Source organism: Ziziphus jujuba, chromosome 7 (genome assembly GCF_031755915.1).
Source record: "Ziziphus jujuba cultivar Dongzao chromosome 7, ASM3175591v1".
Taxonomy (NCBI): domain Eukaryota; kingdom Viridiplantae; phylum Streptophyta; class Magnoliopsida; order Rosales; family Rhamnaceae; genus Ziziphus; species Ziziphus jujuba.
In genome coordinates, this window is record NC_083385.1 from 22,097,702 (window position 1) to 22,106,102 (window position 8,401).

Genomic DNA, 8,401 nt, shown 5'->3' on the forward strand with positions numbered 1-8,401 from the left:
ATGCAGACATGCAAAGGAAGGATCTCGAATTTGAAGCCTATAACAAGGTATTTTTGAAATTGTCTCCATGGAAAGGACTTATGCAGTTTGGCAAACGAGGGAAACTAAGTCTTTGATACATAGGTCAGTATGAAATAATTGAGAGGATTGGCCCAGTGGCATACATGTTGGCTTTGCCAGGCAAGCTAGCATGAGTGAATAACATATTTCACGTCTCAATGTTGCGAAAGTACATTTCTGATCGATTGCACATGCTAAAGGCACTAGAAATTGAGCTAAAAGAAAACCTATCTTACATGTAGTAGCCAGTACAAATTTTGGACCATGAAGAATGAGTGCTTTGCAACAAGACCATCCCCTTAGTCAAGGTCCTTTGGAGAAACCATCTGGTTAAGGAAGCTACATGCCAACCCGAAGAGCAAATGCAAACCCAATACCCTACCTGCTTCAGTAAAGTATAAAATTTCATCAATTACATTTTTGTAAGGAGGGTTGATTGAGACACCATGTACCAAAGTACCGAAATTTTTCACAATTTGACCAAGTTTAACTGAAGTTGACTGGGATTGATAAAGTGGATCCTACAGTTGACTTTTTGATATAGATGGAATTTCGCTTTAACCAGCACACCATTGTGAAGTAAGCATCATCCCAAGTTCGTACGGTAGTAACACAACAAAATCAGAGTTAGGATCAGAAAGTTAAGGTCAAAACAAGCTAAGGTTTGGATTGATTGAGTGAGGTCAAAGTTGACTTTTTATTTGTATGAATTATGGCATTGACATATCTACCATTTTGTAGTGCTTGTCAATATAAGTCCATAGACTAGCAGCACACTTAATTTGGACTACGATTGAAAAATTATGAATCTATAAAGTTGTAATTATTTTTTTCAAGATTGACTTTATCGGTATTTTCTTTTGGAAAAATGTGTAAAATATGAGATTAAAGGCTTCGACTGATGTGTGCCACATGTCAGCATGGGAATCATTCCCGTGAATGTAAAGTGGCACCATGAGGAGCCTTTATTAGGCCACTTGGACACATGAGATGAGAAAGAGAGAGTGTGAGCAGCCAAATTTCACCAATCGAAGCACTCACCTCTGACCACTTTTTTGCCTCATGAGCTACCCCGCCATACAGCCCATTCAACTATGCATTGCCCTACAAAATTTCATGGTGAGCAGGCCAGTGACACATAGGGATTAGAATAATTTCTCTAGTGACAGAAGCAATTCCTTTTCTAGCTAATTTCATCTCTTTCCAGCCGCCACTCTTCCTCACTGCCCATACCACCTCTTACACACCTAAATATCAACCAACCCTTAAAATTTCACAGTCATGGACTGCTGACATGCTGGGATCAAAATCGTTTTCTGATGAAGGCAGTGCTTTGCCGATCCCCCATTTCCAGGGAGTCTCAGGCTAATGATCCACCTTTTTTTACAATTTTTGACCCTTCTAAACCTAAATTTGAGGTCTTTTTGGCTCGATTCAAGCTAGTTTATGATGTTTAAGAGCATTAACTTGGTCAAGTCTTTTCAGTGAGATTTTGGCCATTGCTAGCCAAATCTTTATTACTCTAAGCTTCATTTTGGCATATAGGTTGCTAATTTTAGTAGAGGTTCATATTTAAACCCTTGGTAAATTATGTGTAAAATACCCGATAAAAATAATATTTTAATGGGTGTTGTATTTTTGTTGATATTTTAGGCACCCATGTGAACTGAGGAATAGATCCCATAGACAATCTAGGGTGATTCTCATTTTTAGTTGAGTGCTATATTTTCTAAAATTTATTTTTGGGTATAATTACAAAAGTGCTATGGATTTTTTTTATTAATATTATTTTATTTAAATTGAAAGGAAATTGTTATTTATATGTGTTCTATGAATCTATTTCCATATGGACTCTTGTAAAACTATTGGTTGAGAATCATGATAAATTTTGATGGGAAATTATAATTTTGACAAAGTCGTAACTTTCATAAATATGATTTAAATCAATTAAATAATTTATATGGGTTTGATATATCGTAATATCCTAGTAAAATTTATAAAAATGGGATTATGGTAAAATCTGTACATTTATATTGTTTTTATATGCAGCATGTAGTACTAGTATTATGTACTGCTACTACTGTTGATTAGTACACATGTACTGTTTAGCTATCCTATGAGAGCTAAGTGAGAGAGGGCCGGTAGGTATCCTATCCTGTGAGCATTATCCACCCTTCCCTTAGCCATAGACTAGCAGGTTGTTAGTATTGATACCTTGGAACACCAAGATTGCAAGTATCTATTTCCATTTCTTTTTGCCAAGGGATACCTGGGACGTCAAGCACCACTTGACATTACTCAGTATATACTATGGTTCATAAGGTATATAAATGATATGTGCTTCAAAATGTTGTTAATATATTTATATAATTTATGATTGTACTTGTTTAATTAATCATTTATGAATTTATTCAATTGAGAAAAAAATCATTTTCCCGGATATTTATTTAAATTTCTTAAATTATCCCCACTACTATTATTATCATAAGATTTATTATATTTATTATTAATATTATAGGTATTGCTAAATAGGATTAGTAGCATCTCATTAATTTTATTTATTTTTTTTAAACATAGTCCCCTAGGTCCAAGTAGTGAGTGGACTGATTATCAGGCTCTGCATCCTTTCGATTGCATCCTTCCATTCAAGTAGAAACTCATCTTTCTATCTCTCTATGTTATTATTATTATTATTTCACTTGTTTCTATAATAACTATGATTATTTCAATAATCCTAGATTGCTCTGATACAGAATTGTGAACTTAGTGATTTGTATTAAACTATTTTAGGTTTATTAATTAATTATTTTTATGTTGTGTCCATTTATATCTGCGATGTTGAAATCTTATCAAAATGTTATAGTAAGGGGAGAGAAATAAGGTAATCGCATATTTAGAAATGTATCTTATGTACAGAAATTTTTTTAAGGAAGGTAAAATCCAGGGAAGGCATTACCGGATTTTCTATAAAATTTCCAATAGATTTTCCCTGATCGAGGCTAGGTTCTGATAAAGGAATCCTGGGAAGGTCTTAACAGATTTAATTTAGATTTTTTTAAATTACTTGAATTTTGTGAAATCATTTTCCAAAATAGAAAACTTGTTGAAAGAGTCATCATGAGGTCTTGAGGGAAATTATTTTAATTAAAGTATTTATTTTTCAAATATTTATATTGTTTACTCATTGAGTTTGTCTCATAGTTTTATATTTTTAAATTGTTCCATAGAACTCATCTAACAAGTTACACCACATTATACATCCTTATTTTTCATATATTATTTTGCTGCTGATGTATTGTTCTTTTACTTTGACTTTGATGATATTACGTATTCTTTGTTTTACTAAATTCTAATGTCTAAATTATATTGAACACTTTTAATACTTTTCATTTATTCATTTGTACTCCTTAGACTGCATTTTTGAACTTTGGATGTCGTTTGATTAACTTTTCGTTTTGGATCAATTAGTCTACTACTAAGTAAAAGTGGACTACATTTGGACAACTTAGCATCAAATTAAAGTTGGATTTATGTTTCTAGATGTTAGTAAGACATAATAAAAGGTTAAATTTCATAAAATTGGCCTTCAAGTGAAAAACCTCAATTTTAGGTACCATGTCCTAAGCGTTTTTGTAGAATAATTAGACCTTAATGTCAAATTTTGGAAATCTTAGAGTTATAAAAGTTATTTTAGAACATTTGGTATACACCAATGTCTTTAGTTAAATTTTTGGAAGCCTAAAAAGTACTTTTGTTATATTTTAGGCATCGGGACAGCAACTGGAAAGGATCCGATTACAGATCAAGAGTGAGAGATATCTTTGTGGGTGGATTTTTCCTTTTCATAGTATTTTGGGCATGTTAAATTGACAATTCCATGGTTTTGAAGTTTTATGGAAAGTTTAATAAATTGTGTTTACTAATTATATATGTTTTTATATATGAATATATATATAAAAGTTATCACTTTATGTGATTTTTAGTAAGATTTCAAATGTTTCCAAATATTTGCTCATGGAATGATTATGAACCTTGGCCTTTCAATTGTCTTGACAATTGGAATATTGAATATTAAGGATTTTAGAATATAAAGGTTTACTTTGGAATCTGAGAGTTAAGGAATAAATGATATTTTCTTAACATGAGATACATGTGACATGTAGATTTATAATATTGTGTGCCAAACAATATCATGGTTACAAATATAGATATGGATACAGTTATGGTATAATATTCAAACTCTTGCTATTATCACGTGATGTAGAGACTAGTTAAAAGGTCCATGCTATACAACACCTTAGGATGGTAGGGTTGTATGACAGTTTCCCCCTCTTTAATTTGCTCAATTATGCCTTAAGACGCTAAGAATCGTATGACAGGATTTGGTATTGGGCATGACACACAGATTTTGGTATTATATAGACTATTGATATGACACAATTACTCTTTTACTTATGGTTTATTCACTAGAATTATAACTTATTTATTCAAGTATTGAGATGATGATATTTATTATACTGCTGATTTTTGCTTATGAGATATATAAGTTATGCTTTAAAGGGGAAATACATTAGATTTTGTGAAAGATGTTTTCCAAAAATGGGGAATTTTTGAAAAGGTGAAAGTAAGGTCTAGTGTAGAAGGTTTTTGAAGTTAAATGAGTACTTTCATATTATTATTTTATTCTACTCACTAAACTTGTCTCATAATTTTTTTAAATTATTCTCCAAGGCCTCTACTAACAATTTATGTACATCACATCCAAGCATCCTCGTTGCTTGTATATTATTCCATTGCTTATGTATTTTTCCTTTCCTTTGACTCTGATGATGGTTTATATTTTTTTCTTTCATTGATTCTAATATATAAATTATAATGACTCTTATATTTACTCTCTTTCTCTTGGATCTTAAGTTTGGAACTCTTAATGCTTATGTTGATGATTTTGTGGGAATTTTATTAAAAGTGTTTATAATATTTTACTTGTACTATGGGGTTATATCCCATTTATAGAGAGGTTTTGCTAGATTTTCAATAAAGAATTCGGTATGATTTTCCTAGGCAGGACCACTTCGGGTGTCCTAGAAGGACTCTGGAATGGTCATTTCAACAAATTTAAAGCTTGAATTACAAGTTTAGGAAACACATCAAACAAAGTTCAACAAAATAAATTTAAACCTTTACAAAACTGGTTATGAAACACTTTGAAATGGACCATTCCTTTGTTCAAAGCCCTTTAAAATACTATATGAAATTTTCAATCATTCATAAGAGTTCCACATTGAAAACTTTTCAATGGAATCTCAAGGTAAGATAAAGGTCAATTGAAGTATAAAGCAATAAGAAATTTAGGACTTTTAAATAAAAATTACAAGACGAAGTCATTCAACTTAAGGTAAAAACTTACAATAAACTTTAAACTACAATTTACAAGACGAAGTCATTCAACTTAAGGTAAAAACTTACAATAAACTTTAAAGAAGAAGTTTCTTAAATCCAATGTGACAAAGTCATTCAACTTATGGTAAAAACTTACAATAAACTTTAAACAAGAAGTTTCTTAAATCCAATGCGACAAAGTCATTCAATTTAAGGTAAAAACTTACAATTTCTCAAATCCAATGTCAAAAACATATATTAAACTAGATCTTGAAACAAACCAAAAGAAAAAAAAAATCAAATATTGCTACTACATGGTTTCAAATCAAACATGGCCAACTCATACATTTCCACATGCCAAATTTAAAAAAAAAAAAAATCAAAAGTCTAATAAAATTTCTAAAGTAAAGCCAAAGTTAAAAACATAAGGAGTAAAGCTTGCATGAAGGGATTTTAAGTAGAAATTTCCATTGCTATCAGAGTAAATTCTCACATTCCTAAATTCCATCTCTACAGTTCTTTCAAAATCCGTAACAAACTCAATAGACAAGTCAAAGAATTCAAGAAAATGAAGGCCAAAGTTAACTTGGAACATAGATTCAAGGATTTAAAGCAAAGAATACATCGATTCTCAACCATCAATAAAAACCAGGTTTAACACTTGAATAGCAACCTCAAATTTATGTTTCAAAACTTTTAGATTATTACATGCAATGTAGATCAAGAGTTTACTAACAATTATGCAAACTATATAAAAAAAATAAAGCTATAAATCAAAAGACAAGTAAAGAAATCCCATGATCAATATTGGTGCACGTTCAACCCAATAGAAACTATACCAAAGGACTCAAATTTAGCTTTGAAAACCTCTCAAAAACCAACATGCAAGAAGATCAAACATATTCAATCTCTTAAAAGAAATATTAAGAAGACTGTAAAGATAAACAAGAAACTCATGAGAAAAGCTCATGGTTCGGTTTCATTAAGCCTTACTCACTTAAGTTCCTCTACACAGAATGCTAGATCATACATAAAACCCAATATCAAAACAAGATCTAAATACTCGTAACTATCACATTCAAAGCATAGAACATAAATACAAAAATATTCAATAAAAAAGACCAACAAGATCAGCCCATTGTTCAATAATGCTATAGATGACAACCAAAACAAAAGCATCAAAATTTCAAAGAGACAAACCATACATTTCCAAGGAGTTTCAAAAGAGAAGCAAGCTTAGAAAATGTTTGAATAATGGTGAGGTTAGCTCAATGAGAAAGAGAAGAAAAAGAAGGAGATGGAACTAAAAAGTGATTGGAGAGATTTTGGAAAGAACAGAAATCTTCCAAAATCTTAATTGAATAGACCCCTATATTAAAAATTTCTTCTTCAATAGTATTGCACAAAAAGGCTATTGATGACTATTAGTTAATTATATATTCTATTAACTTTTTTTCTTTTTAAAAAAATTGACTTTTTTAATTAAAACTTGGATTTTATAGAAAATAGAGGATGCCTGACACAGGTTATAGAGCATATCCAATTGCTCTTTCTATTGGTAGATTTTTTGTTTATATAACACTAGAAAAAATAGACAGTCCATCAAAAAATAAATAAAAAAAACTCTCTAATGGGTCTGCCTGAACACCCTATCAAGCTAAGGTAAGAGACAATCTCATTAAAAGCATCTCCAATAGCTTTATGAATTGCTATATTTTTATTGCTACATCAGAAATATAAACAAAGATTTAAAACAAAAAAAAAAAAAGCTCTCTAATGACTCTGTCTATGAACTTTGTCAAGCTGATGTGACAAAAAATAACATAGATATTGTCAACAAAATTATCTATTTTAGACGATATATGAGACAGTGTGACTCACCAAAACATTCTTTATCAAGATATTTTTAAAAGGAAAATATAGATAAATAAATCATTATTAATTACTATTATTATTTTAAGGAAAATATATCTATACATACCACTAATTAATTGAAATTTAGACAGAACCATTGGAGAATGATTTTTTGCTTGAGTGTCTATCAAATAGACATATGTGTCACAAGACTAAAAGTCTTTTCAACCTGTGTGACACAAAGAAACTATTCCACAAACCCATTAGAAATGCTCTGACAATATCTATTTTATTCTTTGCCACATTAGCTTGACAGAGTTTATAGATTGAATCATTAAAGAGGTTTTTTTTAAATCTGTATCTATATTTCTAATGTAGTAACAAAAATATAGCAGTCCATATAACTATTAAGGATACTCTGTATCTCTAAGAGCATCTTCAATGGTTCTGTTCATTGGAGCTTATGTACCGAAAGGTTTGGAAGGTATTGATTATAACACTCTCACTTCTTATAGGTCCTAAAATAAGGAGAATCAAATATTTTTGAATATATTTGGTATGACTTACTATGAATACGTTTTTGTTTTGCGATTAAGTGAAAAGTCAATTTTTTTTGTCATACCTATTTGATACATAGTAGGAGTATAATGGTCTTTTACCATTTTATTTATTTATTTGTATCTATTTTTGTGAGTCTAAAAATTAGACTTATTGGGATGGAAAAAAGTGTACAAATAGCTAAGTTTGATAGGTGGTTTGATGATTTAAGAACCAAGTAAGCACTAAGAGTGATTTTGGGCCTAGCCTATGTAGATTGGTCAATTTCTTAATTTTCTCTAGAAGGCTACAAGTGAAATTTACATATCAAATCATATATTCATAGAAAGACCCAAAAGTAAGCTTTCATACAATTTTGTGGTTTAATTTTTTTGAGTTTTTTAGAGAAAGTTATGAAGGTTTTAATGACAGTATATCTAGGTTGAAGGGGTCTACCCGATTTATGGATAGCTTTTAGAGTTGGTTTTGGATCCAAATGATCCATGGATATATGGGCATTAAGATTGGACATTTTCTGTGTGAGGACAAAAGGTTTTTCAACCTTCATTTA